Source organism: Armigeres subalbatus, chromosome 3 (assembly GCF_024139115.2).
Source record: "Armigeres subalbatus isolate Guangzhou_Male chromosome 3, GZ_Asu_2, whole genome shotgun sequence".
Lineage (NCBI taxonomy): Eukaryota > Metazoa > Arthropoda > Insecta > Diptera > Culicidae > Armigeres > Armigeres subalbatus.
Window position 1 is genome coordinate 141,642,969 of NC_085141.1, and position 19,831 is coordinate 141,662,799.

The following is a 19,831-nucleotide window of genomic DNA, read 5'->3' on the forward strand; positions in this document are numbered from 1 at the left end:
TGCAATCGAGGAAGATTCGCATGCGGCCAGCGTGCAGGGAGACTGGCGACTGACGGCCCGAGAATGAGAGACCTGGTAATTACATTCGGTTTTGCTCCGGACAACACGACCATAATAGGTTTTCGGGATGTCTTCAGAAATCATTCAAAATTCCTTCAGAAATTTCTTCGGTCATTTATTTGAAAATTTCTTCCACAATTCTCGCTTAACTTTTCAAAAGGTCCTAAGTAACATTTTTTTCATGAATTAATTTGAGTACTGCAATCAAAAGCTTTCATGTTGTTCTGTTGATTGCGCTATTAAAATTAATTCATGAAAAAAATGTTACTTAGGTCCTGAAAAGTTAAGCGAGAATTGCTTTTGGGATGCATTCGGAAATTCTGTCAGGAATTCCTTTGGAAATGTCTGGGTACATCTTCGAAATTTTCTTACAAGGTTTCTACTATTTTTTCTTCGAAAATTCCTTCAGCTCTCAAAGTTTTCCCGGAAATCCGTTTAAATTTTTTTCCAGAAATACCTTCATAAACTCTTTCCGACATTACTTCACGAATTCCCTCAAAAATTCCTTTATAAAATTCTCTTAGAAATTTCATCGGAAAATAATTCATTCTTTAATAAATTTAAAAATGAATTCCCGCAAGAATATTGTATTGTTTTACTAAATTAATTTCCCAAAGAAAACCTGAATGGATTTTGGGAAGAATCCCTATATGAATTTCTTTTTTTTTTTTTCGAGAGTTGACCAGCTGTAGTCTTAATAGACTGGTATCTCGGCTGGGCTCTCCATGTGATACACAATACTAGCAGACGACTCAAGCTATGTTGCTCACTAGGTCACTGCGGCCTGGGTTTGTATTGTGATCATACCGATACATTATTCTTTCTATCTACAGTCTGTCAATTATAAACCGAACAAATAATGGAGGCTCAACATGTACATAGATGTTTTCTGAATAAGTAGTTAACATGTAAATTTAATTATTAGTTACTTGGAGCCGACATTCAATACCTAATAGTAGTCTATGTTGACAACGGGTGGTACTGTTGCCATTTCCAAGTAACAATTTCGAATAAAGATGTAATGATATCATTCTGGTAGGGTAGTTTCAAAATAGATTAATTTAAGTACTATTGTAATAAATGGACACATTGAAGAGCTTCCCTTATTTTAACACGGTTGAGTATCGGATGTTTGTCAATACGTCGTCGAGTTAATTGTATCCTATCAGTCACAGTAATGTCATATGTTAAAGTTTCAGTAGTCTAATAGTGATCATTATACAAAATTTCTGTCCAGTTGTTCTGTAATTGCTTTTTTGGTCAAGTTCTATTCCCTTTTCTAATATTCAAACCTTTATTATTTATTAAAATAATGAGGTCTAAAATTCAGTTATTCAGATTCAGGATATACAATATTCAACGCATCATATGGTCTATCCTCATTTCCGTAAGTGGTCAAGTTATTAGTCTTGTAGCAATAATAGTGGTACTAGTTATTCTCTATCTTGTGAGTGCAATGGTCTCAATTAACTATTCTAAACAGAACTCTGTCTCTTATCTTTCTGTCCACCGATGGTCATGTATTTATTTTCGTTTTTATTATTTATTTGATATCTTTAAATTTCAGTCATTTATTTTACTATCGGTCATTTATTTTATTATAAGGTAAAGGTCAGCGAATTTGTCTTAATACGAGAAACACTAAGTCATGTCCCCTATATATCCGCTAATTTTTCTAACTAACCTAATAGAAGGAAGAGAGAAACAGTTTTTTGCGTTGATCCATGCAGCTAGAGAGACTAAAATAAAAGATTATCGAGAAGATATAATAGATACATTCACTATCTCCAATGCCAAATTAGTAAATCTACAAATTCTACTTTTCACTACTAAAATTCTACTTCAGCTATACGGGTACAAAATGAATTATTGTTAGCTACTACTACAAGTATAAATAGATGTATGCTATTTGGATAAGCGTTTGTTTCAGGGTCTTGTTAGTATTAGAGTTATGTTAGTTAGACCCCTACTGAGCCCTGCCGGCACCTCCAAATTTACCAATAGGCAGTTGTTGTTAGATCGTGCGACACTAACCATTAGTTAACTTGGAGGCATGGTACCTCAAGTGTTTGGTATAACTGTTGACCTTATTTAAGTAAGATGTGATAAAAGTTTCTCTACGGAGCTTATTTTCAAACCATTACCATTAAAATAACGATATTCTTGTGAAAGAGATATAAAAAATGGAAAAATATCCTATTTTTTTTAATTTAGTGTTGAACTTAACCTTTGTTTGAAAAAAGCACTCTATAAAAATAAAAATAAAATAAAAATCTTTTTAAGACACTTGAAATATCAACGTCAAGCCCCTTATCCATGGACAGGGAAGAATCCCTATATGAATTTCTGCAGGAATTTTACGAAGGAATTCCTAATGAAATATCAAAAAAAAATCTTAGTTTCCTTCAGAAATTCCTTCACGAACTCCACCAAGAACTTTTTTTTGCATATGTGACCAAATTTCAGGAAAATTATTAAATTTAGTTTGTCATAGTGCCTCAGTCTTACTCAGTTAGTATTTTTCTTCTTCTTATTGGCATTACATCTCCACACTGGGACAGAGCCGCCTCGCAGCTTAGTGCTCATTAAGCACTTCCACAGTTATGAACTGCAAGGTTTCTAAGCCAAGTTACCATTTTTGCATTCGTATAACACGATGATACTTTTATGTCCAGGGAAGTCGAGACAATTTCTAATCTGAAAATTTCCTAGACCGGCACCGGGAATCGAACCCAGCCACCCTCAGCATGGTCTTGCTTTGTAGCCGCGCATTTTACCGCACGGCTAAAGAGGTTGCCTCTCAGTTAGTATTAACTTTCAGTAATTGAGTCTATTGAGTCTTGTATATAAAAGAATACGAAGTGTGGAAACTGTCCATTGTGGCTGTCATTAGTGGATTCCATTGTGTATGTCCTTCCAGGATCCAGGGGTCACAGGAGATGGACGAAGTAGCACAGAATATTCTCTAAAAAAATAAATATGCAGCCAATCAAAAATTGCTCAATTGAATATGTAACTCGAAGAATAGTAGTTCAAATTTTTCTGAAATTTAGATATATTGAGAAGAAAAACGACTGGAATGTATCAAAACCCTGAATTGGACATATCTTTTGAAAAAAGTTATCAACAAATTAGTTCTATGACACCTAATTCTCAACACTGCTCACTGCGAAAATTGAAGCAGGGTTTATTGTTTAAATTTGATTCTTCACATTCTGAGAATAACAAATTAGTGTTAATTTAAATAACATTTCTAAATCAGGTATTGATTAGTGTCGCCGGCAAACTATTTTGAATGTGCGGCTGATGATCGGAAAACGAATAATATTGCAATTTTAATCTACTGAAGTCGATTGATTGATTTTTTTCATCCACTCCGGTTCACGCCGCCGCCGATAAAATTCAACAGCGCGCCGACATGATACTGCCGCCGCTGGGGCAAAAGTGACCACCACGCCGCCGCCGATGATATGACCGGTGCACAGGTCTAAGCAAGTGAGAAGTGCGAAGTGAGGAGTGAGAAATCAAAACAAAATTTGCAAAACGGCTTATCTGCTTTTGTAAACAAAGATTTAAACGACGATTTGACGAATCTGATAGCTCTTCCACGCAAACCAACACCATCAACAAGTAGCGGAAACCTTCACCTACCAATTGGTGGAATGGAAAAATTAATGGTGAGAAGTACTTCTGAGAGATGTGATAGTTATGAAGTGAGAAGTAGGAAGCGAGTGGTGAGGAAAGCAGAAGCAAGTGGTGAGAAGTGAGAGATAATAATTGGGAAATAAAAAGGGAGATGCTGAGTAGTGAGAATTGAATGGTGAGTTATAAGACAGCAGAAGAAACAAGTAAGAAAAAAAAGGAAAAAGGGACGGAAAGATAAGCAAAAAGGAAGAAGGAAAAAGGCAAGAGAAAGACTAAGGATGAAAGAAAAAAGATAAAGGAAAAGAAAGTCGGAACCATGAAGTAGAAGGAAAGAAAAAGCAATAAGAAAGAAGGAAAAAGAACGGAAAATTAAAGAAGGAAGAAAAAAGGGAAAATAAAAAAATATGGATGAAATTTTTGCTTAAAGAAATTTTAGTTATTATGAACTATTTCTTCAGGGGATCAGAGTAGTATTTTGCATGTTACCCATTTTTATTCAATATTCAAATAAAAACCCAGATTAATTCACCTAGCAGTGATGGAGCCTTTCTCGTGAGTTATAAAAATAGTATTTTGGCCATAACTTTTGAGCCCATAGTCCGATATAACCAATTTTCAATAGGAAACAATGGGAAAGGATTCCGCGTCGAATGCAACTTGTTGTAAGTAAATTAAGGATACGGTTAAGGATAAGTGCCAGAACAATGCGTGAGAAATTTTCACGCGCTTGTTTATGGTATAAAAAAATTGTATTTTGGCCATAACTTTTGATCGCATAGTCCGATCCGGCCAATTTTCAATAGGAAACAATGGGACAGCCCTATGCGTTGAATGCAAATTGGTAAAGGTTAAGTGCCTGAAAAATGAGTGACATTTTTGCATAGTTTTGCGCACACACACACACACATACATACATACTAGGGTGGTTCAAAAAATCGATTTTGCTCCACAGTGCTCATCTGATTCTTTACCATGTTCTGAGTGTTCTCTGAAAATTTGAGCTCATTTGGATTAAAACTGATTTAGCACAAGCCGTTGCAAGTTTGCATGCAAATTAGTATGGGGAAATTTATTTTTTCATTATACTGTTAATGACGTTCCCCCATTAAGCGCAGGTTAAAAGAAAACCTACACAGCTAAAGGAATACTCAACAGCTTTCACTCAACGAAAATCGCATGTTGATTAATCGCCCCAATAATTAGTAATCGAATTTAATCCATACCGTAGTTTTCTGGAGCTAATTGCATAACTCATCAACAGGCAACATTGCTGCTCGTGGCGCGAAAGATAGCACCCACAAATTCAGGCTACTATGTTGCACTGCACATTTCAGTGATGCCCTCAAAGAAGTTTAACGATCATGACTAAAGATTCGCAACCTGTCTTAAAATCGATTACTAATTATTGGGACGATTAATCAACATGCGGTTTTCGTTGGGTGAAAGCTGTAGAGTATCCCTTTTAGCTATGTAGGTTTTCTTTTAACCTGCGCTTAATGGGGGAACGTCATTAACAGTATAATGAAAAAATAAATTTCCCCATACTAATTTGCATGCAAACTTGAAACGGCTTGTGCTAAATCAGATTTAATCCAAATGAGCTCAAATTTTCAGAGGACACTCAGAACATGGTAAAGAATCAGATGAGCACTGTGGAGCAAAATCGATTTTTTGAACCACCCTAATACATACACACATACAGACATCACCTCAATTCGTCGAACTGATTCGATTGGTATATAACACTATGGGTCTCCGGGCTTCCTATAAAAGTTCACTTTCGGAGCGAACATATAGCCTTTACGTATACTTTGTATACGAGAAAGGCAAAAACCATCAAAACAAGTATTCCAGCTGTATTCCAGCAATCCATTGAAATGTTGAATCTTGGTCAGTAATTGAAATTGCTAGATGATGAAGATAAAATTTGCTGTATACTTTTCACTAATCGCAATCTAAGTTTTTTCGGCCAAATTACCCGTTCGGGCAAACAGCATTCAGGCGAATGGTGTTCGGCCAGATAACATCGAGTAAACGAGGTGAAAATGTATTGAGAAATTACTTCGACTTATATCGGAATATCGAGAAAGGGTAACAAGGTATCGACCTACGGAGGGAACGCAGTATGCTAGATGCAAGGGATTTTGTATTTCATCGAGTAAGGGAAAATATCGAGTAACAGAACATCGAGTTAGGGAGAGCTCACTGTAGGTACAGACATAAGTCAACACAGAGACACAGAGACGCGACACAGAGAATACATAATTTGGACACTCACCTAAGCTAGTTGAGCAAAAGGAAGTCATGTACACTCAGAAATAAAGAAAAACGTTGCTAGATTACAATTTATACATTTTTTACATTTATTTGACTAATACGAGACATCTTCTTCTTCTTCTTCTTATTGGCATTACATCCCCGCACTGGGACAGAGCCGCCTCGCAGCTTAGTGTTCATTGAGCTCTTCCACAGTTATTAACTGCGAGGTTTCTAAGCTAGGTTACCATTTTTGCATTCGTATATCATGAGGCCAACACGATGATACTTTTATGCCCAGGGAAGTCGAGACAATTTCCAATCCGAAAATTGCCTAGACCGGCACCGGGAATCGAACCCAGCCACCCTCAGCATGGTATTGCTTTGTAGCCGCGCGTCTTACCGCACGGCTAAGGAGGGGCCCTAATACGAGACATAGTATACAATTTAAACTGACATTTAATAAAACTTAAGCTTTGCTTGTATTAACCAATTTTATTGTTGACAGTTTAAATATTGTTTACCAAAAACACCGACAGCTCTGCACATGGCAAATTTCTGCCATCTCCGTTAATGATTAAATAATTATGTTTGAATTCTTGAAAATCCATAATTGGAAACACGTTTAATATAATATTTCAGTAATTAATTTGCTTTGATGAGAGCAGTTCAGTTGGGTGAGAACTATTTATTTCGATTGTTAGAGCAAAACCAAATAAAACTGTTTCTTCTTTCCTGCAGCTCCCGGAGTTCGATTGAAAGCGAGGAAATTAACCGATAAAGGATTTTAATTTCGCTTCGATCGACTGTTTTTCACAACGATGTTCTGCAGGAAGACCATTATTTATAATACGGAAGAAATGCTTGTTAAGCCTAAACAGTTACTGGTACTGTCCCATGGCAGTGGGGTTGAAAGAGCACGGCACTGGGCTAGTAGGTAAGTGAAGGCTAACTTTTTTCAATCCCCCTCTATCATTACCTCTGCAAACGTCGGTATTGAAATATTTTATTATGTTCTTGTTTTTTTTTTATTCTAGCTAAAGAACAAGCTCAACCTCCTGCTACTGAACTACCATCGCCAAAAGAATTGACTGTAGCAGAAACATCATCAATATCCAAAGCGGGATCAGAAAAATGTTCAACGCAGCTCAGGAGTCAAAAAGCTTTACCACCTTCCATTGCGTGCAAATTAGCTCAATTAGAGAATATTACATGTTGGAGAAAATACAGCGTTGGCAGAACTATCCATTGATGCATTTCGATCCGCATTCGGTTCGACGTGAATCTGTTTAATCTACACCACACATCTACACCGCCTGACCTCGTAAAGCAATTCGAGCCCAAAATTCATTCAACCTCAAGCGAATCCAGCAAATTTTATTAAAAAAATTGATTCCGGAGAAAATTATTGTGCTGCCAGAACTGGTGCAATTCAAAATACCACCAGAAACCCGTCGTGACTTACAACCGATGACAAGAAACTGATTGATGATGGTGAAAACACTAGCCGGGCAGATGTACAACCTCACAGTGTAACTTGATCTTCTGTGGAATCTGTACCGGAGATTGAAATAGAACCGCAACAAACATATTGTAATTCCTAGTTTGAACAGCAAATAATAAATTGTTTTTCCTCAGTTCTACAATTGTTTTTTTCATGTCACAATTAAAAACAAAACAAAATTGAAATATTTCATCCGGAAGCGCAAGCAGTTGCGATATATGCTATGAAGGGTTTTCGATAAGTTAAACTATGATATATAAATCAAAGTTATACTAAGCTCGATTATGATGCACTTATACGAATTTGGGGTCAACCAGGCAAATAGCCAGTTAGAATGACTTTTAATCTATTTAGTATAGATTTTTCTCAGAGTGTACCTATTGTTCTAATACCTATTGGTTTCCCATTATAGCAGCCCAAATGAGTGTTATATTGGATATTATGCAACCCATTTGAGTGTCATAATGGTATGGAAAAGTAGGCCGTTTTATCACTCAAGTACGAACTATAAAACCAGGTATTATGAACCGGAAATGCAAAAAAAAAAAATTAAATGAAAACAACGAAAAACAACAAGTTGAATTGAAGACTCACGCATTACTCTTCCGCGTTTATGAGGAACTATAAAGAATAACTTTTGCACCACCGGGACCAATCCAGATTAAAGGGTATACCAAACACGGAAACCATCAAATGAACTCGGTACTAATGACTTTGGTTGTTAAATTTTACGACTGTTCGTCGAAACTGCTGCCCTTCACTTCCCTACTGCAGTCGGCTCGATACTATCAAGCAGGAGCAAGGTTGTTTGACTTCTTTTCCTCAAGTGTCTCAGATGATAAGCGAAATCGAGTTAGCATATTTACTTGGCTTGTTTTTTTTTTCCTGCCAGGGAGAAGAATGATATAATCTTGGAGGCAAAACTGTGTCCTGACCGCAAGTGAGGTGTCAAATGGAAGGCAATTGCCATCATAACGCAACCGTTATCATCCGTTCGTATCCCGAGCGTCTTAAGAGCTTTCATTTACGATGCTTTCGCTGATTTATGGGACAGTTATGTGGCAAGTTTTCGCCAAATTAGCTCGCCAAAGACCGATAATGAAGAAATGCGTGAAGGAGATTAAATAAGAGGAGCTTGGCTTTCTGATTATGGGGTTAGTTTGGGATATTTAATGACTGCTTCGGTTAAGTTCGATGATTAGCTCATTAATTCTTCTTTTTGCCTTCTTTCCAGACTGATGAAAACATATTACGTAGCTTCGGAATGTAGCCAATGATGAGGTGAGTAAATGATAATATTTCGAATTCCGAAAGCTGTGAGAACGATTTTTTTAAATTGAACTATCGTATTACGAATAGTGACGCTTTGGATAATTTATTTAACTTTTATTTGATTCCATTCATTCATGATTTAGCTTACATATAAACGAATAATACTGACTCAACTATCTGGCGCCACAATACACGGTTAGAGGACACATCTCTGCATTCTCGGTTGTGCTCCACGCAGGGATTGATCCGAGCAGCACACTTGGTGTACATGGGTTTCTGCAACTTATGTACAACCAAATTCAGTTGTATTTGAGTTGCAGCATCCAAATCAGTCTGAATTGAGCTGCTCGAGGAATCCAAAGCGAAATGAAAAAAAAAAATCTCATTTATCATCCTTGTATACACTCAAGATATCTAGCATTTTTTCACCTGTTTGGGTGTGCCACTGTGACCAATTATTAGATGTATTGTAGCATTCCCCGAATACTTAGTGTATTAAGTGTATCAGTAACCGATAAGTAGCGAAGGACGACGGAGGTCCTTCCTAGCTTAGTTGGTTAAAAGCACCAGTCTGAGCGTACTGAAGGCCGCGGGTTCGAGCCCCATCGAATAAAAGTAGATACCTCCAATACATTTTTAAATATTTACATCTGAGTTTCAGCACATGGAAAATGGATGTCCAAGTAGGGTGGTCCAATACCCAGAAAATGGACAAATCACTTTGATTGAACTGACCTAATAAACAAATTTATTCTGTTAAACATATTATTGTAAAAAAGGAAGAAGCAAATTATACCATGATGCTGGATCACCTGAAATCAGTTCAGTTCATGCTTGAAAAATTAGGGTACGACCCCCTAGCAATTGTGCTCCCACCCGACTCCGTCATTGCGGGACGCGAGCGACTATCCTACCCACATATCTACATTAACACCACAGAGAAACAGACGTCACACTTATAACAAAATGCAATCAAAATTATCATCACGAAAACATTGTTGCCCAATGCTAAAATCACGGTGTGTGGCCAAGCGGCAATCAGATGGCGGTAGTGCGTAAACGTCAAACACAAGCAAAATTGATGAAAGCGCCATCGGTGGCCGATTGACCACCTACAAAAAAATAAATCAACCGTTAAAAAGGTGAATGATTCAGCATGTGTTGAGTGAGACGTCTGTTTCTCTGTGTTAACACTATCCAAAGAATCACCTGTACAATCCACTTTTGAGAATTTCAACAATGAGTTTAAATTTGACCTCACCCTGCTCTAAGCATGCGATTTATTCTTTCTCATTTATATATTTATATATAGAATGTCGATACCAAGTAGTCTTCAACAGTCCTTATATACGGGGAAATGAGCGGGGTTTCTCCATGGTAGTTGCTTAAGTGCATAACGCACGAATCTACGCTGCACGGGTCTAGCCTTGAGATCCAGACGTTCAAATAAGGGCTCTAGACTATATGGCACAAAATTCAAGGATATAATAAACTAGAGAGTAGTACAGAGATTTTGGGCAATAAGGTTCCCGAAAGTCTTCATATAGTTTGGAAATGAAGCCGAGTTGGCGCTTATCTCTCGTGAAGATGTCGTTTTAGTGATCATTCAGTATGATTCAGTATCATTCAGTATGACTCCTTAATCCTTAATCCGATGCACTCTCGAGGAGAGTACAAGAGATACAATGAGTTTAGAGCTGAGCAAAATAGATACGTTTGCGTACGTTTTGACAGTTTTCCCAAGGCACGTACGCAAACGTTCTGCTCAGCTCTTTTATCGTGAACAACCAAACATACCAGACTTCCATACTTGCCATAACGTCGGATGCTATACATTTTTATACATGCTATACATGCTATACCCAAGTAACATTTCAAGTTTTATTCCGCTCTAGGAATGGTTTTCAAGATCGAATTACAAGAACTGACAATAAAACCCATTACTACAGGACCACCTTCTGATGACCACTATAAGAGTAAGATATTGCCAAATGGCCCTCTCTAGATTACCACTATAAACCTCTTATAAGAGTATATAAAAATCCGTTTCAAGCCGCCCGCAAAAAAGGGAATTTGGCTGAGGCAGCTGTCAAAAATGTTGCTTTGAAAAAAGAGAAACAAAACCTTGCAAACAAATAATAACAAACTAAAGTGTTGATGAAAATCATGATGAGGATGACTACAAAATAAAACTTTTTCAAGTTTTGTTTTCCAATGTACTTTCATGGAAATGAGGTGCGCGCTCGATTTCATGGTGAAAGCTAGTGCAAAAATGAGATTAAGCACTACGCGCCTGCAAAATAATATAGTTTTGGGCAATAAATTTAAAATTATTATAACATAAATAACGTAAATCTTCACTAAATTTATTGATATTACTCCCAAATATGTTGGTTTTTTTTAATCTTTTACCAAAAACGTGTCTTTTGCGGCGAAAACACCATCTAATCATAAATTCCAGTGATAAATTTCAGATGGTTCTTTTCCAATATGGCCATCATAGATTTCGATTAGAAAAGTGTTGCTCTTATTAAACACCGTTATAAACCCTTTGCAATGTAAATATTCTTATTGGGGTTATTCATTTGACCACATTATGACCCAAAATTATGGCTTTGATCAAGCTTTGAAAATTGGACTTATTATGCTCTTCGTTACAACCGTAGAGCTGCTAACAAGACCAGTCAGCATTTGACGTTTGAAGCTTTTCGAGCAGATTTATTAGAGGTTTATTGATAGCAATAAGATCACCAATAAATCTGAGCAACTAGCCATGGTGACTGCTGTCATAAATCCGCTATAAGAATTAAATAAATCTAACAAGCATGAAAATTGTTACTTGGGTACAGTTACTGTATCCTGACACTAAACTGGAATTTTTATCGAGCAAGCATTGATGTGATTCGTTGCTAACAACAACTCAAACTGGTATTTTTTTCTGTCATTATTACAATTTACTGAAGGATTGAGTTTTATTATTTTTCTCGTTCCTCACCTTCTTTAATATATTATTAAACATTTTCAAATAAAAAAACCTTTTACAGGTATCATGAAGCCATTCTAATAGCTACTGTTCTTCAACGCGTGGAACTGGGGCTCCCGCATAATCACGTTTTTCATGAGCAAGGGTAAACGGAGTATATCTACGGAGGTCACCGCAGCCCACCCGCGACATTTTCGTTGTCGGGGTGAGCATGGTGTTCACTGCATCACAGTAGTTTCTACTGCAGCTGCAGGTTTTGTTGCCACTAGCGCTGTAGTTTTGACATAATCTTTTGAGACGATGTGTTCACCGCATTCCATATAACATCTTCCCAACACATCCTTTCAACGAGGTTGTCCGGGGTTCATTTTCAAATCAAACATCACATGCTCTTCCGATTCTACCTCACCTATACATTCCGGGCACTCCACAGAATCTGCGAACCAGAACTTATGCAGGAACTTTTTAAAGCAGCCATGTTCCGACAACACCTATGATAGGTGGAAGTTGACTTGACCATGCTTCCTATTAATCCAATCGAATCAGTCTGTGGGTCCAACGACCTTTGACTGCAGTGTCCCAAGCTCTTTGTCATTTGAGCAACAAAGTTGCTCTCTTGACACGTCGCACTTGCATCGAGTCCCTGTCGTTGAAGCACTCCACATTTTCATTCAGAGATATTCCTATCGGCATCATCCCAGCAATGACGCACACCGTTGCGCTTGCAACCCGCAGACACATCAGCCGGTGTACCCTGATTAATTTCTTAACATTGCACCCGGCCTCTAGTACTTTGAACCATGCTGCGGTGTACCAGCATCGGATAATAAATAATGCTACACCCGCCTACGCACCTGACTTTGCACCGCCGATCCGTTGGACATCATTCGCGATAAATATTTTATCGCTAATGAAGCCCTTTGACATACAGAATCGACGTGGGTCGTAAAATTAAGCTTAGCGTCGATCATCACGCCCAGATACTATAATGACCTCACGGAGTAAACTGTGCAGGCCCCTACGTATGTCCTCGCTTGCTGTAACCCATGGTGGTTATGCACCACAACAACCTCAGTCTTGTGATTTGCTAACGCCAACCTCCTTGAGTTGAGCCTTTCTTCGACTCTGCTAATCGCGTGAGAAGCTTTCAATTCGACTTCGTTGAGAGTGTCGCCTGTGACCTCTAGCATTACATCATCCGCAAAGCCTTCTATTTTCACACCGGCCGGGAGAATTAAGCGTAATACTCCGTCATACATGATATTCCACAGAACCGGTCCGAGGATCGATCCCTGTGAAACACCTGCAGACACTACTATTGGCTGCTGACCAGCGTCGGTGTCGACTAATAATATTCTATTCTGAAAATAGCTTTTCAGAATCTTGCACAGGTAATGCGGCGCTCTCAAATGATGCAGGGAATCAGATTTAGCTGCCCAGCTAGCGTTATTGAATGCATTCTTTTCATCTTGTGCAATCCATGCACAGTACCCAATACCTCTCTTATTTAAACCACGCGCTATTTTAGCCGTTTCCGTTACCGACCGAATTGCTTTGATGGTAGAACGGCTTTTGCGGAACCCATACTGGTTGCTTGATAAGCCACCAGCAAACTCTAATAATTTACCAGTTGTGTCGCAAATTGGTCTGAATGCCGAAGGCTCTCCCGGGAATTTCCCAGCCTTAGGCAACAACACCAACTTCTGCCGTTTCCAACGATCTGGGAAGTTTCCTTCGTCCAGGCAACATTGGGAGGCACTAATTAATGATTTTGTGTGTGTTATTTCTACATGAAGTTAAACGATCTACAATGATATGGAAATGCTAATATCATTTTCCAAACTTAGACGTACATGTTCATGATATAATTAGAGGCGAAAGTATAGAATTGATAGTTCCGTTAGGATACGGCAGGCATGAAGAATGTTTTATAGAAGTCGATTTGAAAAACCTTCAACGATCCTGGCTAACATCGCCGAGGATTTCTCAGGAGGTGTGCTGTTGGTTCTGTATGCATCGTCCTCGTCCACTAGTGCACCGGTTTGCGGTTGCCGGTTGGCATAGTCCTCCTGGGCATTGTGCTCGTGTTAGGACATCGGATAACTCATCACAACTAAGGCCTAGAGTCCGATTTTCCCACCGTATTGATTCTTCCAGCAGTTTTGGGTTGAACGCCATTCTAGATCAGCTTTACTGACCCGCCTTGTGATTCTGTTGGGGGTACATAACTGACCATAAAACGTATTTCCTGGTGGTCACTTGCAGTGTACCTTTCGTGAACCCTCCATTCAGACTTCACCGTCCATCCCGCGCTGGCAAAGGTCACATCGATGCATGACTCGCCATTCGGTCCTCTGAACGTTGACACTCGTTCAGCAGGACTACGTTCAGTATCGCTAGAGACCTTAGCATGATATGACCCACATAACATATGTGTAACTCGGGTTCAAAAAGATGTACCCAAGTACAGATTCAGAGGTGGTATAGAGAACATCGTACACGCTAACTTTCACTTACTCAGTGACTGAGTAAAATTGTATTGCCCTCTCTTTTCTTCTCACGGAAATTTTACTCAGTTTCCGCCAAAAGCAGGACAACTCATAGCTATGAGTAATCCCGCTTTTGACGGAAACTGAGTAAAATTTCCATGAGAAAAAAAGAGATAGCAATACAATTTTACTCAGTCTCTGAGTAAGTGAAAGTTAGAGTGTAATGTCAAAGGCATTATACCAGTTCACTTTCGAAACACGGAAAAATATATTGTAAACACAATCAAACCTTACACAGTTAGATGACTTTACCCATTAATGGGTACTGTTTTTATGTTGATATTATTCCCACAGTGAAAAAGTCACCCTTTCTCTCAAAAATGCCTCCCCCATTTTAATGAGGAGACATTCTACTTTGAAAATTTTGGTTAATTTAACCAAATTCCTCTGTTTGATCATTACAAAATTATATTTGAAAGAACAATTGATTTTAGTTCAATCAAAGTTAATTGCCTATATTCCGGGTATTAAACCACCCGACTTGGACATTAATTTACAGTGTTCTGAAAACTCATACGTGAATATGTACATGATGTGGAAGATTTTTGATTTGAAAAATGTATTGGAGGTAACCACTTTCCCTTTGATGGGACTCGAACCCACGACCCTCAGTATGCTAGACTGGTGCTTTAACTAACTAACCTACGAAGGACCTCCGTCGGCCTACGCACAATTTACGATGAAGAACTATGATACACATCGAGTTCATGTAGAATTTAATACAGAATGCTAGGCTGGAAACCGCAAGAAGATCAGTGTTTACTCGGTGAAGCTATTAGCATTTTTCTGCAGTGTAGTTTGAGAAAATTTCGTTTCTTTAACCCTAGCAAAGTAATATATTCACCCATACAGCACTCCAGCAAATAGCTTTGCTTAATAAATTCTAATCTTCTCGCGGATTTCTAGCATAGGATTTTGTATTTAATTCTATATTAACTGAATTGGGGTAAAATCAGCAGTGATTCAAATCGTTCGGGGCTGTCAGTTTGAATATGAATCTGAAACATTCATTTTCCCAGCAGCTGTTCTAGATTCATTTTTTATACCAGTCAAATGTCAAAAAAATAAAACTGGTATAACGCTCCGTTCTATTTTCTGCAGATTTGAACCACGATTGAATCACGAGATTCAAATATTTTCCAATTGTTTTGGTGTATGAATGCGTCATTTTATCTATACGGATCAATCCACTTTGCAATTACGGCGCCTTTCTTGGCGCCAACATGATGATTTCTCGCTTAACTTTTCAAAAGGACCTAAGTAACATTTTTTTCATGAATTAGTTTGAATAGCGCAATCAACAGAACAACATGAAAGCTTTTGATTGCAGTACTCAAATTAATTCATGAAAAAAATGTTACTTAGGTCCTTTTGAAAAGTTAAGCGAGATTTCATTTAATTGAAAATTTGAAAAACATGAATAGAACACTGCTGGGGAAACCAGCGAGTTTGTTCTATTTGGCTCCAGATTCAAACTAGAATAGTGGCCGAAAATTTGGAATGAAACTGAATCACTCCTGATTTCACTCTTAGTATCACGGTTCTTCATCGTAAATTGTGCCATTTAACTGCAAATCACTGTTTTTCGATGCTTCTGCATACATTCTCCCATATAAACTTTCAACGAGTTTAGCACGGTCTAAACGTTGACCGATTTGGCTGAAATTTTATCCAGAGCATCAGGGCATCAATTAGAATCGCCCATCAAGAAATTTGAAAAAGTGTTTTGACGTAGAATTACTCTTTTGGTAAGATAGGGGGGTCATTAAAAAGTTTCAAATTTGGGACCTTCACGAAAAGGTCAGGTCAGGAAGTAAAACTCAATAACTCAGCCGTTTTTGAACGGATTCAAGCGATTTTGGTATGAATCGTTCAGTTTACTCTCTAAGATTTTATACTATTGTAAACTATTGTAAACAATTGATTTGATGCATTTAACAATTGAAAATCCGATTTCGACAGGAGTGGGGCAAGAGTGCGCGTGGGGTAAGAGTACGTTTTTGATTTTTTTAAGTAATAAAAAAAGATAAACTAGCAGCACAGCATCAGTTTGACAGGTATTATGGCCAACTATTATCATGTGTAATTGTAAACGATTTGAATAAGCAACAAGGGAGATATGGAGTTAGATAATTTTTTGGTCATTTTGCTAAAAATAATTGGGTTTCCGCAACTAGTATTTCATTACCATAAATACGTTCAATCAGGTGAACATTATACCATTTCGATAACCTATTGTATAAAGTACTTTTTGGTGCATCACACCAATCCGGTTGGTTTTCCAAGAAGTCAAAACCATTACTTGAATATTTTTTGGGACTGTGGGGTAAAAGTACGCAGGAACCGATGGGGCAAGAGTACGCATATGAATCTTCAAGTTCTGATGTCAAACCCGTATCTCCAGCCGGAATAAGACTACGTAAAGATCCACAACTAAGACAAAAGGGACAGAATTCGAAATTATCACAAGTTTTAGGGATAAGTTGAAATAATTTGGGTTAGAAAGGACTTAGCGAACAAAGCACTGAAGCTAAATAATGAAATTGTATTAGGACTTGTTGTACATCTAAACATAGTATGAAAACACAATTTCATCTAAATGATAATTTCGATTAATCAAAAGAAACACTCATAGATTACGCAATGCTTAGTTGGGAGGGGTTTCAAGATGTATGAGGATCCATATATTTTTTAGTGGATTGATACAAAAAGTGTAAGATATGGGGGAGGGGTGATGAAATAACCAAATTTTACGTAACGTGATTGGTGGATTTTCGTTAAGGAAAATTCCTTTGTATGGCGTACGCGAAACCTGATATATACCTGACCTCTGTAGTTTTTTGTATATATAAAAAACAATGGTTTTTCGTATGAAAGTGCACATTATGCTCATTAAACATCAATTAAATGTTATTAACTCTTATTTGTGTTAATATATACTTAAAGCACATGATTGGATAAATGCGCACTTTTACCACTTTTAGAGTGCGTTTTTCACTTGTCTTGCAATAAGGGTTCTACTAAAACGAATCTCAATAATTTCAATATTTTTTCCACTGGGTAACATAAAGGAAGAGTATATGAATCATCGACACAGATTTGATATGCAGAAGCTTACTTCATAAGGGCCACATGATCGATTGAAAACTAAGTGCGTACTCATGCCCCACTCTACTCTAGTGTTAAAATTTTACATTTACCGTAAATTGCCTACATTTCGGCCATATCCATCCACAATGAACATGCAAAAAAATATTGATTTTTGCCACTATCGAACTAAACGTAATTCAACGTTCAATTTGCTATCGTATCTTAATTACAACCTTCTATTTTTTAGCCATTTTACCGTACAGGTACACAAATTGTCCGAAAAATAGATCACTGACTTTCGGGCGGATAGACCCGATTCACGAGCAGCAACCGAAGACCTGTGGCCATCCAGCATTGCACAATGTCAATGTGAAAAAATGTCCATAACGCAAATAAATTCAATATCTCGGTTCCCTCAATCGGCCCTTGATCTGAATGAAACTCCAAAGCGTTCAACAATAACATTTATTTTGCCTAATGGAGGCCTATTTTTGTAAAATTAATCTTTTTGATACGCTAAAAACGAGTGCGTTATATGTATGTTTGATGCTTCAAGCAGCATATATTTCATTGTATAATTCGAAACACGGCTACGTAGCACATACAAAGTGAAACAACAGACTTTTTTTTCGTGCGGCCGAGTCGCCGAGTAATATACAATTAATGTGACTCAAATTTTGAGTTAATTTATTTGTCAGTGTAGGGCTTAACTTTTATACCACTTTATAGTGCCGTGTCGTTTTTCTCAGATGACAGAACGATGTTCCCTATACCAGTTGAACAACTTTGGCGAGAAGCAAAAGGGGGCCAACTTTTTGCAACGGTTTCGCATCGAAGTTGCACTTATGTTATGTGTATGACCTCTAGCGTTAGTGAACCGACAGGACCAATCAACTGCCCATGCGTTGAAGTCACCTGCTACAACTAATGGTTTAAGACCAGTTAGTCTCGCTACAAGATTATCTAACACCCTAGTATACTGCTCTATGCTCCATCTTGGAGGACAGTAGCAGCTACAAAAGTAAACTTCGTTTACCTTTGCTATGACAAAACCCTCATCATCAGGAGATGACATTATCTTCTTGATGGGGTACCTTCCGCAAGTCCAGATGGTCACTATTCCGGACTTATCCGTAACCCAACTGCTATGTTTAGCAGGGTCAGGGTCGGTACGAGTCGGACAGCAAGGAAACATCAGTCTTATTCTCATTCACCGACTGTTGTAGCAGCCATGGCAGGCCTGCGAGCTTCGGTAGTCCTCGTAGAAGAAGGAACTGGTTTCCGTCGTTCCTTAGGGTCGGCAACCTGCTCAACCTTCTTTCGACGGATCATAGTAGCCTTTCTCTTGTGCAATACCGGCTTAGCCCTAGCTTACTTCAGGTTGGTTGCCCTACTGACCTTACTTAGATTTGGGATTGCTCTTGCCAGCTACTGTTCTTCAGTAAGGACCAGGGATTGAATCCTAAAGACAAAGAACAAGTCCCTCACTTATCATCTCTGTATATCGAGTGGTGTGCTCCCGAAAACGCGAGCACTTTGAAATTTGGATTCCGTCAGGAGTGACCTTAACAAAGAAGCATCAAATTGCTGTCATCTTTTTATTCAAGATTTGCATCGTCGCAGCAAACGTAGAGCAAAAATATGACAGCTGCTTGTTGCTTCAGTATTGAATGTAGTGCCTTTGAAAACGCGAGGTGGAACAACTTTGGAAAGTTCGTCCTTCAGCCAAATGAATGTGTCTAATTATAGTAGACTATTCCTGGACATTTCATCATGAATCTTTTCACTTTACTTGCATTTAAAATAGATATGTCCTCCGTATTAAAATACTGATTAATGCGGCTAGACGATCCAGAAGGAAATTCAATTTCTAACATTATTAATTATGGAAATGATGTTGCTATGCATTCAGTTTTTCTGGAATATGTGATAAGACGGTGTAATATGCCCCTCCTAAGGCAATACCTATGATAACTTTTTACTTTTCAACGCAATTTATGCAAACTTTGTTATATTTATTTGTTAGTCCAAAAAGTCGCAAATGCATTTGTGAGTAGTCACCAAAATTTTACAGAGAACACATAATAAAGCTTTTTTAAAAAGTTGTGCAAAAAATGGTTGTCCTGAATCTTGAAATACGCACATCACCCGATACATCTTTGCATTGATCAATCGTATCAGTTTACCCGGGAAATCATGTTTGTGCATGAGATGCCATAGCTGGTCTCGATCGATTGTATCATATGCGGCTTTGAAGCCGATGAATAGTTGATATATGAGCATGTTGTATTTGCAGCATTTCTGCAATTCTTGGCAAATGGCGAACACCTGATTCGTGGTGGAGCGTTCGCCCATGAAACCCGCGTGGTACTGCCCCACGAACTCTCTTGCAATTGGTGCTAGTCGATGGCATACAATTTGGGACCTTGTAGGCGGCATTCAGCAATGTGTTTGCGCGGTAGTTGCTATACA

At 38.1% G+C, this 19,831-nt stretch overlaps 1 protein-coding gene across 2 annotated transcripts in view; it reads left to right on the forward strand.

Annotated features, from left to right (window-relative positions):
- LOC134227973 (protein tincar) overlaps nt 1-19,831 on the forward strand; it is a 541,225-nt gene that overhangs the window by 157,193 nt on the left and 364,201 nt on the right. For both annotated transcript variants that reach the window (XM_062709692.1, XM_062709690.1), the window contains exon 3: nt 8,700-8,746. The gene's annotated coding sequence lies outside the window, so the exon portion shown is untranslated. The remainder of the gene's footprint in view (nt 1-8,699; nt 8,747-19,831) is intronic.